Genomic DNA, 18,959 nt, shown 5'->3' on the forward strand with positions numbered 1-18,959 from the left:
ACAAAGTTTAGCAGATATGCAGTAATCGGGACTAGATATTCTAGACACTCAAATAAATTGACGTCGGGAATCGAATCCAGGTCTTGTTGGTTACAAGGCAACAACGTTAACTGATGGACACAAAGCGAGAGTATTTTAGGTGAAACATTTCCCATGTTTTTGACAGTTTCGCCTGAAGAAATGGATTCTGAAGCTTATCCCTTTCTGAATTGCAGGTTAACGAGGCTCTGACATCTGGAATCATAGCCAGTTTCCTGTCGGTGTGTGTTTGTGATTGTCACATCATCCATTTTGTCTAATCAACATTCATCCTCATCTTCGAGATTAACCAAAAGTGGCAGAAAAGCGAAATAAGACACTCAATCAACTATCCCTTTCTGCAATCAATATTAATACAAATAACGTTGAAATACTTCTATTTCACGAAAACCTACACCCTATCAAAGGGTCCTGAGTTCGTTATCTGGTGGAGGTACTTAACTTGAATACACACAAAAACACACACACGTGTAGGCCTATATATTTAGGCCTTTTTTTAAACATATCGAAAAATCTACACATTATATTTCCAGTGTTAGATGGTCTATGATTATAGCATATCCTCTGCATCGCCCAGAAAAAAGTTCTAGGTCCGCCTATGCACCTGTGTGGTTCTAATTTGAATTCAGGCTTTTAGTGAAATTAGTGTAGTAAAGGTAGTGATAGAAAAACATTCTGACCTAAAAGGGAAGGCTGTTGGGACAACTGTTAGATTGGTTTTTGAGAATATATGTATACGAGGGCAAATCGAAAAGATTTTGCCCCTATTCTTTTAGCCGGAATATTTGTGTGATTTAGCAACCGAGATATACATTCAATGCAATAGGTTTTTTTTCTTGGAACGGCCCGGCGTTAACTCTCGGCTCCTTCACGGCACGGCGCTGCTGTCAGTTTGCAAAGATGGCTGTACTACTCTCTACGTCGTATGAGCAGCGAAGTGTAACTCGTTTTCTATGGAGCAAGGGACGAACGCCTATCGAGATCTATAGGGAAATGCAGCCGACGTATGGGGACAAGTGTCTAGCTTTAAAAAGTGTGCGGTGGTGGTGTTGTGAGTTCGAAAATGGCTGTGAAGAACTTCATGACAATGAGCGCTCTTCGCTCACAACGGAAAACATTGCCCTCGTGGATGAAATGGTGATAGCGGATCGGCGTGTTCATCTGAAGGACATTTTCAAGGAACGTGGCATTTCTTATGGCAGTGTTTACGATATCGTTTACGAATCTTTGGGGTATCGCAAGGTTTCATGTCGGTGGGTGCCAAAGGTTTTGGACCAAGGGCAAGCGAATGATGGCTTCACTGAAGCAATTGCAGCGTTACGCCGAGGAGGGTGAAAGTTTCTGGATCTCATTGTTGCTGGAGATGAAACGTGGGTATTGCATTTCACTCCAGAATCAAAGCAGAAGAGCATGGTGTGGAAACATCTACATTCGCCTGTCACGAAAGAATTCCGCAGAACGGCATCAGTCGGGAAGTTGATGCTCAAGGTCTTTGGGGATCGCCGAGGACCACATCTGCTCGATTTCATACCACGAGGGCACACCATAAACGCTGAGAGCTATTGTTGCACGTCTGCAAGTTGCCATCAGGAAAAAGAGCCAAGGGAATCTCGATGTGGACAATGTGGTTATCTTACACGATAACGCCAGGCCTCATGTGGCAAACAGGACCATCGACAGACATCAGCCATTCGAATGGGAGATTCTAGAGCATGCACCGTATATTCAAGACCTCGCCCCAGTGATTTACACGTGTTCGGTTCCCTGAAGAAGTTCCTGGCCGGACAGGGGTTCATTTGCAACGACGAAGCGAAGACCGCTGTCCGACGGTGGTTTCACGATCAACCGGCTGAATTCTACAACAGCGACATCTCCAAACTAGTGGTGAGATGGGACAAATCCCTGAACCGCTGTGGAGACTATGTGGAAAAATAGTGCAAGGTACATACAGAACAAATCTTATATTTTGATTTCCCTGCATGTTTATTATTTCAGCTGAAAACAATAGGGGCAAAGACTTTTCGATTTGCCCTCGTATATTACAAGATATTACAATAGTGGCCGCCGGTATTTCATCTACAGCATATTACAGTTTGTTGTTCACATTTCAATTATTCTATCAATGTCCTTATCTGATATTGGGTGTAGGTATATTGATATATTACAGCTTTAAATACGTAGCTAAACTTAATGGCTTGTTTTGGTATTTACACTCAGTCTCGATAATCTGTGGAGCAAGGACACTCATGACGGCAGAGAAGGGGCGGAGGAAAGTAGGCGGCGCTGTTGAAAACTGCTGGGATCTGCAGCCGAGTCTCTGCTCCATGCACTCATTCCCCCTCTCTCGACTTACTACTTGCTCAGAGACTAGTTTTCTTTCGCTTGGTCCAGAGATTCCCGACACATTGTATAGGTCAGGTCTCACTCAGGATTTATCACATTGGCCAGAAAAAGACAATTGGAAAGTCGTGAGGATCCACTAACTATTGCAACTACGTGGTCGTAGCAGATAACTGTGTAAATTCAAATACACTCTGTTCCGGGAATCTCTGGAGCAAGGGAACAAAAACGAGTCTCGAAAAGTAGTGAGTCGAGAGGACACAACCAATGAACGCGTGAGAGAGGAAGTGAATCCATGGAGGACGAAATGCGTCCGCAGATGCCACTCGATTTCTCCCCTTATCTAACGTTTCAGCGGGCGTGCTCCACAGATTCTCCATAGAAAGTATATTGCTATTTCCTATCCTGGCTAACCCTCACGCATCGCAGCTTGGCACATGGAGGAAGGACGAATAGGTCACTGATATGCTAAGTGAAACAACGCACTTAAAATACAAATAATTAATATCATTCAATTCCTAACTGTAAGTTTTCGATGAGGTCTGTCAGGCTAACAGTAGATATGGAGTGACTTAATTTTCTTAGAGATGGGGCTCAAGTCAGCATCTAGTCAATATAAGAGGATGATACACGTTTGGTAGTAAAAGAATAAAAGAGGTTAGTTTAACCAAATACTTTGTGCATACCTTGAGTTATTTTTCTCCATAGGCAGCCATGACATTGTTGTACAGTCACATGCACTTCTGGGTTATTAAAATCCCATTATCTTTCAATGGAATTGTTGCATCCCAGAATTGTCAATGACTGTACACCCTCGTCATAAACTTCTGCCACCAGTTCATTGGCAAATGCGCCTACCCCATCACCTTACATCACCTTAAACCTCTGTAATTCTACGATGAATTTCATAAGGTCCAGTTTTTCTATTATCTAAAAACAGAATTACAGCTTTCACTTCACACTTGGGAGGATTCTCGATTTTTCCAGTTCATCTTGACTTCAAAAAGAAACATACACAACCACTACCACGACGCTAAAACACATCCTCGCAGTCAATAGTAGAACCAGTTAACATTATGTTACAAGGAATGTCTATCAGACCAATATTGTTATTATGTCTCTGATAATTTCTGAGGTTACAACAGTACTAGACGTGGAGGCAGAGACACTAACCTTATAATTTGGCACAAACATGGTATGTACGTGCCATGCATAAATTTAAGCAAAGAATGCAGGCTCGAACAGGACACGAACACTGCTCTTTGACATATCGTGCCATTTCTGTACTCACTTCTCATAAGCCGTAGTTTCCCCTGTCATTACCTTTCTCTGTTTTCCTTGTATCAGTTTTACTCACTTCTCTATTTTCACGTTCAGGACAAACACAAACATCCACATCTTGCCCTTGCTGTGCTAACAACTGCCCCACAGAGGTCAACGACATACTTCTTTCTTTTATGGTAGACCCCTAAGCGGTAGACTTCCGCACACATCAAACTCATATAAATTAATATCAATTTTCCTCAATCATGACAGACGATTCGAATCCGGAACCTCTGGGCGACGGAGCACCCTGCGCTCACAGTCACCGCTCTACAACGGAGGTCGACATCCGAGCTACCGAGTCAGATTTTTCGCTTCGCTGTTTTACCTGTGTGGAATATCTCTGTCAGCGACAATGCAACGGGATCTGTCGCATTTGGAACACTTACAGAAACAACTCTACACGTGTAAAAAAGAAGAAGCGAGAAATCAGGTGTGAAACCAGGGATGGCTCGGTAGCTCAGTTGGTAGAGCACGGGCACTTGTTTCAGCTTTTAGTGAATGGTAACTTAAAATGGAATAAAAAGAAAGAAACCTAGTTACAGACGAAAGTAAATTTCATGAGGGGATGAACAATCGTTTTCTCCATGTGATAACCATTAATTCAGATTCCTTTCTCGTATTGCATATATCTGTTGTAAGTCTTTACGTAGTTGATTGAGTTGGTGTTTTAAGTCCACTTTACACACAATAATGCTAATCGGGACTAGATCTATAGTGTAAAGTGGAATCCTCCAACGGGTAAAAAACCCGGGGTCCGTTGAGTACAAAGCGACGACGCAACTCTTTACGTAGTACACACTGGCGGAGCTACCGGGTATGTCCAGGCACACCGCCATGGCACACTGTGTTTGGTTTGTTTTTCACCTTGACAATTAGTTTGTGTAGAAATTAGAAGTATCTAATATAGAATTTAGTAACAATAAGGAAATCGATAGATTGCCAATGTAATTAAAATAGTGTGCAATGGCTTATGTAACTTTCGATATCATGAAACAACATTCACCTAATACTAACGTACTGTGAATTCGAAAAGGAAGGGAAGAGGGAATTTTTCATGAATATTTCGTGGCAGCGTAATTTTAGGAGGTTAGGAGAATTACTCTTCTTTTGTAATCTCTTGATAGTATTTCATTTATTACATTTCTTGTTTTGGTTCTCCATTTTTAATTATTTTTCTACATTGTATTTGTTTTGGCTCTGGGTCTAGATAGCGTGTGACATGGCATGATATGACGCAGATGCCGACATTTTCGTCCCGTAACGTTATATGTATATTTCAAAACGAGTACTAACCTGTGTTATAAGAGTTGCACAAAGTTGTTCACGCGCTATCTCGGCCCAGAGCCAAAACGAATGCAATGTTTTTTTATTATTTGAGATGTTCTTTTATAGGAGCTGTCCATTTGACTAAAATACACTCTCTCAAAGTTTCCAAACCGGATGCTCGTAAAAGAGCTAAATTGGCTATAATTCACATTCAAGAAGCTAGATTTTCTAAGGCGCTATAAACCTTGTGAGGTAATTTTAGGTACCAAGGTCGGTTACTATTACCATTAAGTTTAAAGTAAAGACAATTTTCAACGTCTAGATCTGGAGTTACTAACTCCCTCAATAATCTAACAATGGTTGTATGACATGGAACATAAGGGATTCTCTGGGGTCAATTTCATGTCATCAGCCACGTCGCTAGAAAAGTAATTAGCAAGGCAAGGATGAAGGAAAGCCGACACAGAAAATATACCTCTAAACATATAATACCACGTGTAAAATGCATATTTAGGGCAAAAATGTATTAAATTACCAATTCCTTTATTGTCTATGAGCACTGGAGTCAGTGACAGCGTCAAAGGGGGCCGTCGCCACCCAGTACACAGCTTAGTTTTGAATACTTACATGTCGACAACTTTTAATCCAATAAGATTCTTCGTAGTTCGTAATTAAAATTAGGCGTCTCATCGCAATTTACAAAAGAGGTCTTAAATGACGAAATTTAACCAAAACGTGCCGAGAGTGTGGATCTCCCACCATAACCCTCCCTCGACGTGGATCCGCGCCTGGCTTTCGAAGAACTACAGTCTTCCCTTTTGTAGAGCCTACTTCCCTACAGCAAGGAACTCCGGCAACACACCTGTCTGGCACATGTACCTAATCCTTGCATCGTAAGTTTGCAACTCTGAACTAGAAGTGTTAGATATTATGAGAGCATATTGTGGATAGGAATTTATTGAGAGTGTAATATTAAAAGAGCTGGATTTGGAGCTAAATTTAGCTATTCTCGTGGAGCTAAAAGCTCCTTGAAGCATTTCGAAATTTTAGAAGCTAAACGAGCGTGCAAAAAAGAGCCAGATCTGGCTCGAACAGAGCTACGTTTCACGAAACAAAAGATAGCTACATAGAGACGAACTTTCAACAATAATGGTCGGACACCCGTAGGACTATGATTCACCGCTATCACAGCCTGTACCTTCGAGGAAGACTCCCCACCAGGTTGGTAAATGTGGCCCGGTAGTCGCTTTCATTCCTCCTGCAAAATGGCGCACAGCTCGATGTCGGTTTTTGGACGGTTTGGCCTGGATCGCAACCGGCGCTCTAATGCATCCCTCAGATGTTCAATAGGATTGAGATCAGGTCCCTGAGGTGGCTAGTCCAGTTTATTCACTCACATGTCGTCAAACTACTAATTTATGACCCTTGCTTTTTGGACGGGAGCGTTGTCATGCTAGAAATAACTCCCGAACAGTTGCCACAAGGTGGGGAGCACGGAGTTGTCTAATATTGCGTCATAGCTATCGGCATTCAGGGTTCCAGGCATCAACCCCAGAGGACTAACACCATGCCACGCAAAACAGCCCCATACCATGATTCCATCTCCGACGAATTTCACCGTGGGCGCAATACACTCTGGTAAAAACCTCTTCCCAGGAGTTCGTCACGTCCACACAAGTCCATCAAATGGCCACAACATGTAGCGTGATTCGTCACTCCACAGGATGCTTTTCCATCGTTCTGGGATTCACTGGCGACGTTCTTTGCCAAACTTTAATCGGCGCGATCCGTTCTGTGTAGTAGTAATCATTGGCCTTTGTGCTGCAGCTTTCCCATAGAATCCTAGTGCACCACCTCTCGCCGGATGGTACGAGTACTGGCATCACTTCCAGATGCCATTCAAAAGTCTGTGGCCACAGTGTCCAATGAAGCCTGTCACTTTGACTTCACCATACATCGGATCACTCGCCGATACCTATCGGTCAATTTTTTTTGGCTTCCCGGGTAACGGCTGTGCTTTTATCACAGCCTCACGTTTCCATTTCACCACTTCATCACTGACTGTTACGCGTCGTATCTGGAACCTGTCGTCCGCTCATTTTGGCTGGTGGCAGCGGTATACACGTCTACAGAGCACTTCGTGAGTCATTCTAGTGGCTCACGAAATGTATTGGTGACATATGGGGAATTCTCCTCACTGTTCTGGGTGGGGAGGGGGTCCGATCATTATTGGCAATACATTGTTATAGAAGTTAGTTTTAAGTTAAGTCTTTCTAATTTATGAGTGTTTTTAACTAAACTTTGTGCACAGGAGAGCTAACCAAGACTGAACGTACAGTTTAAAGTGAGATCAGAACCGCTGCTTCCACTGGGTATCGAACCTAGGATTCCTTGATTACACGACTATCTTATTTTTAACTCTGTGCATGCCCAAATGAAAAGTTCTAGCTATAGTATATGCAAAATTGTATATATGTTGATTAATCTTTTTTTGAACCGATGAGATATTTTTCCTAACTTATTGAAGGAATTAATTATTGCAACTTACCAACGTTTTCGCTTTTTCCATGTCCATCATAGCTTTCCTTGCTGCTTTGTCCTCTCAGGATTAAGTTGTATGCAAAAAAAAAAAAACAACAATCAGCTATCTTGTTCTTTGATTTCAGTGGAATCCATGGTGGTAACAATATATATATGAATCCTCTATTGTTGAAAGCAAGTATTATTCCCGCATTATTGAATCTTGATCAGCAAGATAGAAATTGCTAAACTAAAGATATGAAACAAAAGATGTATTTAATTATTTTATGAGAAATGCACGTAAGGAACTTTGTTCACAAACTTCAATCGACAGGTCGGCTTTAAGAAATGCGAGACCCCGTGCAAACTTTTTACTTGAGGATGTGTATGAAATAATTCTCAGCCCCTAAATTAATTCATTTTACTGTTGCGATTTGAAATTGGAAATTCCCCCGCCATGTTTGGGCAATCCAATACTAATCCACAAAGTAAACAGCATGCGTGACACTGATTGATTGTTGCATATCAACTGAAGAAAAGAACCGCTGAGCCGAAGAAAACCATTTTCGTCCTTTGGTAATACGGTATCATATAGCACATGCAAGAAGTGCTTTCAGCTATTTAAATCTGGAGGATGAACAATGTCCTGGACAGCCAAAGAAAGTTTAAAATGAAGAATTGGAGCAACCAGTAGCGGCTCGTGCCTAAAATAACAGGTGAAGAAGTACATTTATAGGCAATGAAAAACAAATAGTAAGTTGAACTGAATCATGCTTGACTCACCTACGTTTTGTAGATCAAATCGATCCTTCTATCTTTCAGGGCTGCAAATCTATCGATAATGTCTTCATGGAAGGGGTGACGTTCAATAAGTTCGTTCAAGAGCTCCTTTTGGATTGAAACGTTCGCCAAAGATGAAAGTCGGTTCTGTGATGTCGCGCTTCTTGAGTAGGTTTTTATTCTCTTGAGGCACGAAAAACTCCTTTCCACTGATGCACTGGTTGAGGGTATTGTTTCGACCAGGGAGAAGAGTTTGTAAGTTTCCTCGAATACATCTCGATTTGCCCTCAAAGAATGAAGAACTTCTTCAGGTGTGCAATTTTTGTACTTTAAATGATCATTGTAAAAAAGAGACAGCTCATTTTTAAGGCGCTGAGGCTTATTGAATATTTGGGGATAACACTGTTGTAGCTGGCATAGTGCATCGGAGGGGAAATTAATGGAATGTGTCTGAAATTTCGATGTGTCTACAAGACAGAGGAACTTCAATTTGTCACAGTCTTGAAACCGAACACTTATTTGCATCAAAATATTATCAAGTATTTCAAAGTAGAGGATTCTATAATTAAGGAAAACTTCTGATTGTTCTCTTCTGGTAGTCACACTCGTGAGTTTGGCTGTGTTTTCAAATAATGTACCGAAATATTGTTCGTTCCTTCTTGCCGTTAGAATATCAGTCGTACTCTTGATTTTAGCCACGCAGAAACTGATGTCCAACGATCTTTTCTGAAGAACATCGAAAAGAACGTCAGTCATTCTAAAAATGTCATTGAAAACTACGGCCAGGAAAGTGAACTGAAAACTGTTCATTTCATGAAGAAAACCTTTGCTTGATCGAATGGCCTTTTCATCAGATTCTGGATCGTTCATAATTATTTCAAATACATTTTTCAGCCTGTCCCAGTCTTCAATGATCACAGGAATGAGTCTGGAATGGGAACTCCACCTCGTCTCAGTTAAAGTTGGAATTCTTTTGGCCAAAACTTAATCAAGAACATGCGATCGTTTGGCAGATTTGTGAAAAAAATTTGGAAAACCACTGATACTCGCAAAAAATATGCGGCATTTTGAATTGCTATTGCAACTTTGTTTCAGAACTATATTTAGCCGATGGGCTAAACAATGGACAAACATTGCTTGAGGTGCTTTATCCTTAATTCTTTTCTGCAGTCCGTTTAAGTGCCCTGACATTACACTTGCCCCATCGTAGCATTGCGCAACTAATTTACGTTCATAATCAAACTCTTTCAATACACCGTCTAACAAATGAAAGAGTGTTTCTGCAGACCTATCAGCACTTACGTCAAAAAAACCTAAAAATCGTTCAACCAGTTTCCCCTCTTCATTAACATATCTCACAATAATGGAGCACTGTGGTATCTGGCAAATATCTGTGGTGTCATCCACTTGAACAGAAAAAAACCCTGAAGCTTTAATTTCATTCCTAACATATTCCTGTAAGTACTCAGAAATGCATGCAATGAGTTCGTTTTGTAATGTCTTAGAGTCACCACTGAACACGTTTTTTATTTTCTTGTAATGGTTCTGTATTTCTAACGAACTTCTCGATATTAATAATGCAACAAGTTCCTTGAAGTTCCCACGATTAAGCGAAGACACGCTTTCGTCGTGACCCCTGAACGCAAGTTCTTGTTTACATAAATACAGCGTTGCGTCAACTATTAATTGTAGGAAAAGCCTATTTAATCTTACATTTTCATTGAACCGTACATTTAAAAGCCTACTATTTTCTTGAAGGGTATCTGCTATGGTATTCCTGTTTTTTTCAAAAACTTTGAATTGTAATTTACACTTTAAATGTTCCACCGAATCATTGTGCTTATGCAGAGAACGCGTTATATTGACAAAATCGTTATACCCTTCTTTATTCCATACATTGTATTTGTTACTAAACAGTAAACAAAGCCAGCAGAACAACGATTGCAAATAACGACTACTACACAACCAAGGAAAGTCGACAAACCAGGAACTTTTAAATTTAATGTTGTACGATTTCCCTGCCTTTTTGTTATCTCGCTTAACTGATATTTGAAGAATGTCAGTGGGTCGCCCACAATTTAAAACGTCTTTTTTGTCTTCATCCGTCCATCTGGAAAATGGTGTCTGCAACAAATTACACACTAAGTCATTTACTGGGTTCATTGTAGAAACCACAGCTCAACACATGAACACAACACACGATAGGAAACGCGAAACACACACGCGGAACAAGATCTCGCGAGAACGCAAAGATTTTGCCACAATCACTGGATGCAATGTTTTCTCCGACGAGAGAACTGCTGCACCTAGAAGGCGACACCCGTTCAAGGCCAACGCACGAGAGGTCACCGTTGCCATGACAACCGGCTAAGTTTTCCGCAACCTGGCGGCATTTGCTCTTGGGTTGTTTTATGCTACGACGAACTCTTCACGTGCGTAGCGCCGAGCGGCGTATTATTGAGTATTATCGTGTGCGTTCTGCTGGGAAATAGTTTCATTTAACAAGCAAATGAAAAATGTCAATATTAATTTGAAAATTAGGTGAAAACATCTGCACTAGTTGCACTTGGCCAGCCGCCACTGGGAGCAACTGTTGAACGAAAATCCAAATACTAACGTCCACGATTAGTTTGAGTAACGAAATTGAGAGAAAAGGATCATTTACTGGCATTGGGATCGGTAGGTGGCATTGTTACATGATAACGCCATGCCACACACGGTAAAAGGAACGAAGGAGAATGCCTAATCAGTGGGTGGAAAGTTCTGCCTCGTGCGGCTTATTATCCAGACCTAGCTCCTTCAAACTACCGACTGTTCCGGTTTGTAGCACCATCTGGTTGAATCTTCAAGAAGTGGGACATAGCATTGTTGAGTTTATAGACTCTAAACCGGCGTCGTTCTATCGCCAGGGGATTCGCCAGCTGCCCGAAAGATGACAAAAGTGTGTAAATTCCAAAGGATGTTACTCCGTTGATTAAAATGTACGATTATTTGGTCATGATTAAACATCTTCATTCTTTAAATAAGAACGAGAATTAATTTGTACACCTTATCCATAATAAAGAATAGTAAAATCTACCAACACTTCTATGACACCATGTCAAATGTAACGGAATCAAACGTTTTTTAGTGTCTTCCGTCACCCATTCCGTGAGCGAGTAAGATAAATGAACTATAGAGTAGAGTTAGCAACTCTTCCAGACACCCACAGTTGAGAAGGCATAAGTAGTTTCGTCATCGTGTTTTGACTGACCATAGTTATGCGTCGACTTACCAGGTGAAACGTAAAAAAATATATATAATTCCACGAGGCTGGAGCAAACCTTGTGCTTAAAGTGGTTTCAGTCCATAGCCAGAATGTCAAACACAACTGAATAGACTGACTACTACCACTATTACTACTACCAATAATAATAATAATTAATGCATATTATAATAACAATGGCATTTATTATTACTTTATCAGTACGTTTTTTTTCCTGGGATGAAAGGTTTTGGTACTCTTCAAGTTGGATTCTTATTATTGTTGCTATTTTCTTCAGCATACAAACTACTCTAAATATTGTGGTGTCTTCATAAATAATTGTGCATCCAATTAGGAAGACACACACATAATTTCTTTCGTTAAAATAAAATGTTCTTATTTTATTCTCACTACAAAAAGTTGCCGGTGTGAGTGCCATTGCGTACCTCCATAAAAAGAGCACTAATTATTATTAATATTGCATCCAAATTAAATATATAAACACAAAATCTATCACGTCTGTCATTTCAGGAAATCAGGTTCTCATTTACATCTTAACGAATAACGCTGACCAAAATTAATTATTTTTTTTTCAAAATTTCCGGACCGCTCACCGACAGGAGACAAATTTATCACAAATCACTTCTCTCTCTTCGGCGGAGAACCAGTGGAGTTACAAAGGAAACACGAAAATATTCCAAGTGGAGAGGAGCCGTGGCTTTAGATTTTGAGAACACTTTATCCTCTCAATAAGCATGGAGAAAGCAACAAACATTCGATGAGGATTTTGAAGAAATCTGTTGCCCAACCTCTCTTCAGTGCACGCTACTAAATTGAATGGGTGAAAGAGAATGAGGCAGGAAATAGAGCTAAAAAGAGTAAAATGGGACAGAGGACAAAAATGATTAGATAGAATGAGAGAAGAAAGAGACAAGGAATCAAAGGGGAAAAGAGAAGAAGATAAAACAATGAATGAGAAACAGAAAGAAAGAGAGAAAGACGGAGGAAATGAAATAGATAAAGAAAGAGAGGAAATGAAAGCAATAGAAAATAGATTCAAGGAAGATACATAAAGAGAAAGTGGCGGAGGGGGGAAGGAAGAGAGAGAGAGAGAGAGAGAGAGAGAGAGAGAGAGAGAGAGAGAGAAAATGATAATTGCCATCCACCAAAGCGGAGACCTACAAAAAGTGACCTCTACACGGCTCGGCAAAGTGAGAATAGCAGTGTCAAAATAATCCTTTAATAAAAGAAGTGTTTTGTAGCCCTTTGGCCAAAGAACTAAGAAAGAGACCAATGAAGTGTAGCTTTCCATGGCACAGAAACCTGGACGCTACGTAGAAGCGAGGAAAAGCAACGAAAGTGAACGAAAGCAAGTCTCTGCGCAAGTAGTGACTTGAGGCGGATGGAATAATGAGTGAACAAGTGCGAGGGAACGAGATTGTGTAGAGGAAGGAAAGCGATTGCAGTTACCAGCCTTTGTACTGCTTCGTTCCGACCACTACCTTTCGCCCCTTCTCTGCCGCTATGCGTGGCCTTGCTCCAGAGATTCCCGGAATAGAGTACAGAAGCTTTCGAAATGTGGCTATGGCGAAGAATGGAGTGTGTGAAAAAAAATGGACTGTGTTGGAAAGATTGATTGATTTGGTTTGTTTTACTTCGCTATTTTGCTACTTTTGGCTAATCACGAAGATGAGATAAATGATGATATGATGAAACTGATGAACGATCACTTACAAAGAATATCGATCTCCAGGCGTTCCCGCATCATATTTCGGGCCCTAGAAACAAATGCGATAATGGGCCCTCAGACCAACTCATTCACACAATTTTAATTTTTAAGTTCTTGCTCTAAGTCGTCTACTTTATGTACAGATAGGTTACTCGGGACTGAACCTACAGTTTAAAGTGGGACCCAAATGACTAATTGTCTCCACCGAGTATCGAACCCGGGAACCCATGTTTCAGTCACGCCATCCATACACACTCAAACAATTTTCCATTTCGAATATAAACTGCTCGCCATTAAAATTGCAACACCCAGAAGGAAATGAGATAGAAACACGAAACTTGGCAAATATGTAGTTCATAATAAGATAAGAAAATGATTACAGTTAGAGCTCGGTGGTGTGACATATGACACGAAGAACATAGTTGCATAACCCCAAGGAGCTAGTAGCGTGTACAGCCTCCACGCGCGGCAATAACTGCTGCCACACGGCGAGGCATGGACAGAATAAGTCTATCGATGTCTGCTTGCGGTACGGCGTCCCAAGCGGCTTCCACACGGTGCCAGAGGTCTTCAACATTACGTGCCGGAAACCTGAGTTGGGCCAGCCGGCGACCCACCATGGACCAGACATGTTCAATTGGTGACATATCCTGCGAACGTGCTGGCCAAGGAATCAGGGGCACGTGGTTAGCTTCCATAAATGCGAGGACATTCCTTGCAACATGGGGGCGCGCGTTATCTTGTTGAAAGTGGTATTATGCAGTGCATGGATTAATGGGACAGCAACAGGGGTGAGAACCTGTGTGATGTACCGTTCGCTGTTCAATGTCCCTTGGATGCGTACGAGACGTGAACGAACACCTATGGCGATGGCACCCCATACCATGATACCCAATGAAGGCCCTGTGTGATTATGCATGATGCAGGCGTCATGAAGCCTAGTGCCACGGTGCCGCCACACGCGTGTACGTCCATCATGATGTTGTATACAGAAGCGGGATTCATCAGAGAACACTACAGCATTCCACTCCACCATCCAAGCACGACGGTCTTGGCACCATCTCAGACGCAAACGCCTATGCTCTAGCGTCAGAGGAATCCGCAACAGTGGGCGCCGGGAAAAAAATCCCCGGTTCGAAAAACGACGAAGCACGGTTCGTGGGGACACTGGACGTTGTAAAACATCCCGTACTTCATGCGCAATCCTCGTTGACGTGGCCGTTCTGTCCGTAAGGGCCATGCGTATCAGACGTCTGTCCTCTCGTTCCGTCGTCCGACGCGGACGTTGTGAACCTCTACGTCGCTCTACAGTGCCTTCCTGTACCCACTGGTTCCATACACGGATCACTGTGGATGCATTCCGTCATACACGGGCACCGATCTCACGGTAGGATAATCCGCATTCACGGTATGCAACAATTCGGCCGCGATCGAACTGGGAAACCTGCTGGAATCGCTGCCGTATTCGACGACGTGTCATTGCTGACCGATTTTAACACACTACACTCACGACCATGCACTTTCACTGCTCTTCTGCACCTATCTGACCTGCTACAGGTACCACTTACCAGATAGCGTGGCAGGCGCACATGACGCATGACGGCCTTGAACACCTAATCATTTCCTTCTGCACCTCTCCTCTACATACTGTGCACATTTCGTCCGATTCCGATTACTTCTTCTGGGTGTTGCATTTTTAATGGCGAGCAGTTTATCATAATCCACTATAAACATGGTTAAGATATCGACAGAAACCTCATTCACCCAGCATGTAATTATAAGCAGAATATTATAGCTTAGTTTCTGTAATGCACTAATCCACCGCCATATTTGTGCGTACCGGCACTTGGTAGCAGTGGCGCTAGTGTCGATTGTTTATATCGCGGAGAAGCCAGTAGCCCTCTAAATCGCAGCACTTTTTGACACTAGGTGTAGTACACGTGTACCTCTGTGTCAAGCTGGTGCAAGGAAATGACGATCAACCAAGTACAGTTGTGGACAAAAGTTCTTCCCCATAATACTTTAATGGCAGTAAATAATGCCGGAAGGGTAGGCAACACACATTGCACTTTTAGGTGATCAGGTGATTCTGTCTGTCTCAAGAGCAACTCGTCCTTCATGCAGTAGCCAACAAACACAGGAAATATAGTCACGTGACTTGTCAGATGGAATGTTTTTCGTCAGAAAATCGCCTTTTCTCAAGCCAGGTCGCACAACCAACAAGAGCTACACGTTATATGTCCGAAAATGATTCGCCTAAGAGCGTTGAACGAAACGCTAAATAAAATTCTTGCCTTATTTACATAGATGTGCCGTAGTAGCTCAGTAGTTAGGTCGTTTTATTACCATGCGAGAGATCTGGGTTCGATCACCTACGGGGGAGAATCGGAATTTTGTCCATCTGTTCAAGCGGTTCAAGCGCCCACCCAGCGTCGTATAAAGTGGGTACCTGGAGGAAACTCAGGGGCGTAAAGGCGGCCAGGAGTGTGGTGTTGATCACATGATCCCCACCTTCGGCCTGATCAAGAAAGCGGCCTTATCTCCAAACCCTCTACACGCCTTTATGGCTTGGTGCATAGCACAAGGTACCACTTTGCTTTTTAATTTACTATACATCCCGATTTTGTCGGAACAGAACTTTCCAATCTCTACGTGGACTTTCTTCCAAGTTCCGTAGGGATGTGAATAGGTTCCAATTTAGCTCCAATTTATTTTGATGCAATTCATACATGTTATATTTCGTTATAAGAACAACGGACGATATCCTGTGTGCGTGTGTGGGGGGTGGTTATAATTCAAGCATGTCAGGTGATCCTTGTCCCACTACTCCATTCTCTGATTCTTCGTATCAGAAATAAATCTCAATTCCACACACTAAAAATGTAGCATCTTTTCATACAAATATCTAGTAGCAAAGTAATGTGTGGAAAGAGAAATATTAAGGATTTGTAACGCACTCTGGAAATTTCGTAGGTTTTTTTTTCAATTGGAACTGACATTCATAATATTCATTAACAACCCCAATGTTGACTAAAGAATAGCTTAGTCGTTCTGCTACTTTCAATTCTTCATTAGCGCAGTCACCGTAACTCTCTCTCTCTCTCTCTCTCTCTCTCTCTCTCTCTCTCTCTCTCTCTCTCTCTCTCTCTCTCTTAGCCTTCCTGATGGCGACGCAGTAGTAGCGGCGTGGTCTTGTAATCAAGGAGTCCCGGGTTCGATTTCGATACCCCGTGGAGGCACATAGTGGTTCAGATCGCACTTTAAACTGTAGATTCAGTCCCGATTAGCGTTACTGTGCATAAAGTGGAGTTAGAACACCAAATGAAAATATAAGAACGTAACTCTCTACAAAGCCAGAGAATCCAGGTTCGAAACCTGTCGAGGCTTAGATGTAGCATTGCATTCGTATAACTAATCATCATCTTCATTGTCGCGATTATCGCAAGGGATAAAAATGCGACGCAAAATTAAAAAAGCAGAAGCTTGGAATCAATCTGAAGTTTAAGCTTGGAATCAATCTGAAGTTTGGTTACGTTGGATACGTGGTAGAATTGTCTTAAAAATCACTTCCTGTGATGTAATAGGTTTTTTGATTAGAGACCATTTGTATATCTGATAAAAACTTCTTCTGCGATGTATATCTGTAATGACTGTAATACATATCGTCGTTGCGAACAATAAGTAATTTCACGTTCACCACACTCTTCGGTTGTTCAGAAATCGTAAAGAAGGATCTCTAAATTTCCGCTTTCACATGTTAATTAATGAAACTTTATCATAAGTTCAGTGTAGGTCACAAAAGAGATTTACATTTTGTTATAATATCTTTTAAACGTCACGCAATCTAATTCCAATAGAATAAGATACTACTCTTTACGTTCCTGTAAATGTTCACCATTAGTCTGGCGAAAGAAGAATAACGGAGATTTCCGTGTTTCCTTGATATGAACAGAGATAAGAATTTAGGTAAAAATGGCCGGATCAAGAAAGTGTGGGGCGTTACCCCCACACCCCCTATACGCCTTCATGGCGTGGTGCTATGCACAGGGGAGCACTTTACCTTTAGGTAAAAATGGCAAAGGAAAAAATGGCAACGGAAAAAATGGCAAAGTGAAAATGGCAAGCGGAAAAAATGGCAAAGGGAAAAAATGGCAAAAGGAAAAAATGGCAACGGTAAAAATGGCAACGGTAGAAATGGCAAGAATAAAAACGGCAAATACAATATACCTATTACGATTTTACGTGAAAATTGAGAAATTATGTGTCTTGCATTTCACAGTTTGAAATTAAAATTTAATATAATTTAATGTCTTTTAACATTCATTTGTCTTTGAATGGAAACATTTTATTTGATGTTTCCGAAAATAATGCCCTTTATTTCTTTTGGCAGGAGTTACTGCCGCTATACAATCGCATGCTAATAAAAGGTAACCTTTGTAAATAATTTGAAGCATGTGTGATTGATGAAACTTAAAAGGGGGGGGGAGGTGCAGCATAGAATGGGTTTTCATCTTGACTGGAAACAAGTTTACGCTTTGCGCGCACCTGTTGACCAGTCACACATGTTTGTTACTAGTAGGACTTCAAGTCAGCCCTTATCTAACCCCCTCGCACTAAGAGGGACGAACTTGTTTACTTTTTTAAAATGAAAATTGTTAAATCTTGGAAAGCTGGAGATAAGCTCTTCTTTCTACAACAGTCTGATCTGAAGAATGTTATAAGGTGGAGGAACAATTTCAAATGTCGAGGAATTCTAAAAACAAAATTATTGAAACAAAATCCTGTGTGTTGCCGTTGCCATTTTTACCTTTGCCATATTTTCCGTTTGCCATATTTTCCGTTTACCATTTTTACTTGGCCATTTTTTCCGTTGCCATTTTTTCCTTTGCCATTTTTACCGGACACCGAGATAAGGCGTGTGTTTGTAGCAAGCACCCACGTGATTCACCCCCTTCGTTCAGTGACCGTCACTGGCAGAGTGACTCTCAGCAGGCCTGTGATCGTTCCAGTGTGCGTATAAAACAGGTATTTTTTTTCGTTTGCTGATAATATTGATCCAATCCAGAATTATATCAAGCTAACTTTCTAATATTTTCTTAAGGTAGTAAACAACTTGTATACATTATGGTATTTCTCCAGAGTGTTATTGCCTGCTATTTACACGCGAGAGATGGGTGTGTTGTGAGCATTTCTGAACCCAAAGGTCAAGCACGAAGAAAAAGTCGTGTAAGGATTGGAGGTAATAACAAGGAAATAGAAGTTGAAGAAAATTCTAGAATAAATTATATTAGAAATTGAGTAAAAACAGTTTTCGTCATACATAGGGCTATCAGATCACCCTTCAGCAAAACGTAGAACAGATTGCCTAAAAATGTTGGACATGAACGCATTTGCGGTAAATATAATAGGTTACTAGGACATAGGATGCATCTAACGAGAACACAGAAAACACATCTTCAGCTCAAAATTTAATGTTCAAGTGAACTGTTGAGTTAAAAATTCCCCAACTGCTAATTAATAGCAAGGCCGTATGTGATTTCAACTTGTGTATGCACCGTTGGGGCCAGGAAGGGAAAACAATCCATAAATTCTGAAGGAAAAAGTTCACAATTTCGTAAACAAAGTAGAAAAGTTTTTGGTTATTGAAGTGTAAAAAGCTACTATACACTGGGGAAAAACGGAATTCTGTGCCTTATTTCTCCAAGAAATACTGCT

This window comes from Lepisma saccharinum, chromosome 10, assembly GCF_977018435.1.
Source record: "Lepisma saccharinum chromosome 10, izLepSacc3.1, whole genome shotgun sequence".
NCBI classification, from domain to species: domain Eukaryota; kingdom Metazoa; phylum Arthropoda; class Insecta; order Zygentoma; family Lepismatidae; genus Lepisma; species Lepisma saccharinum.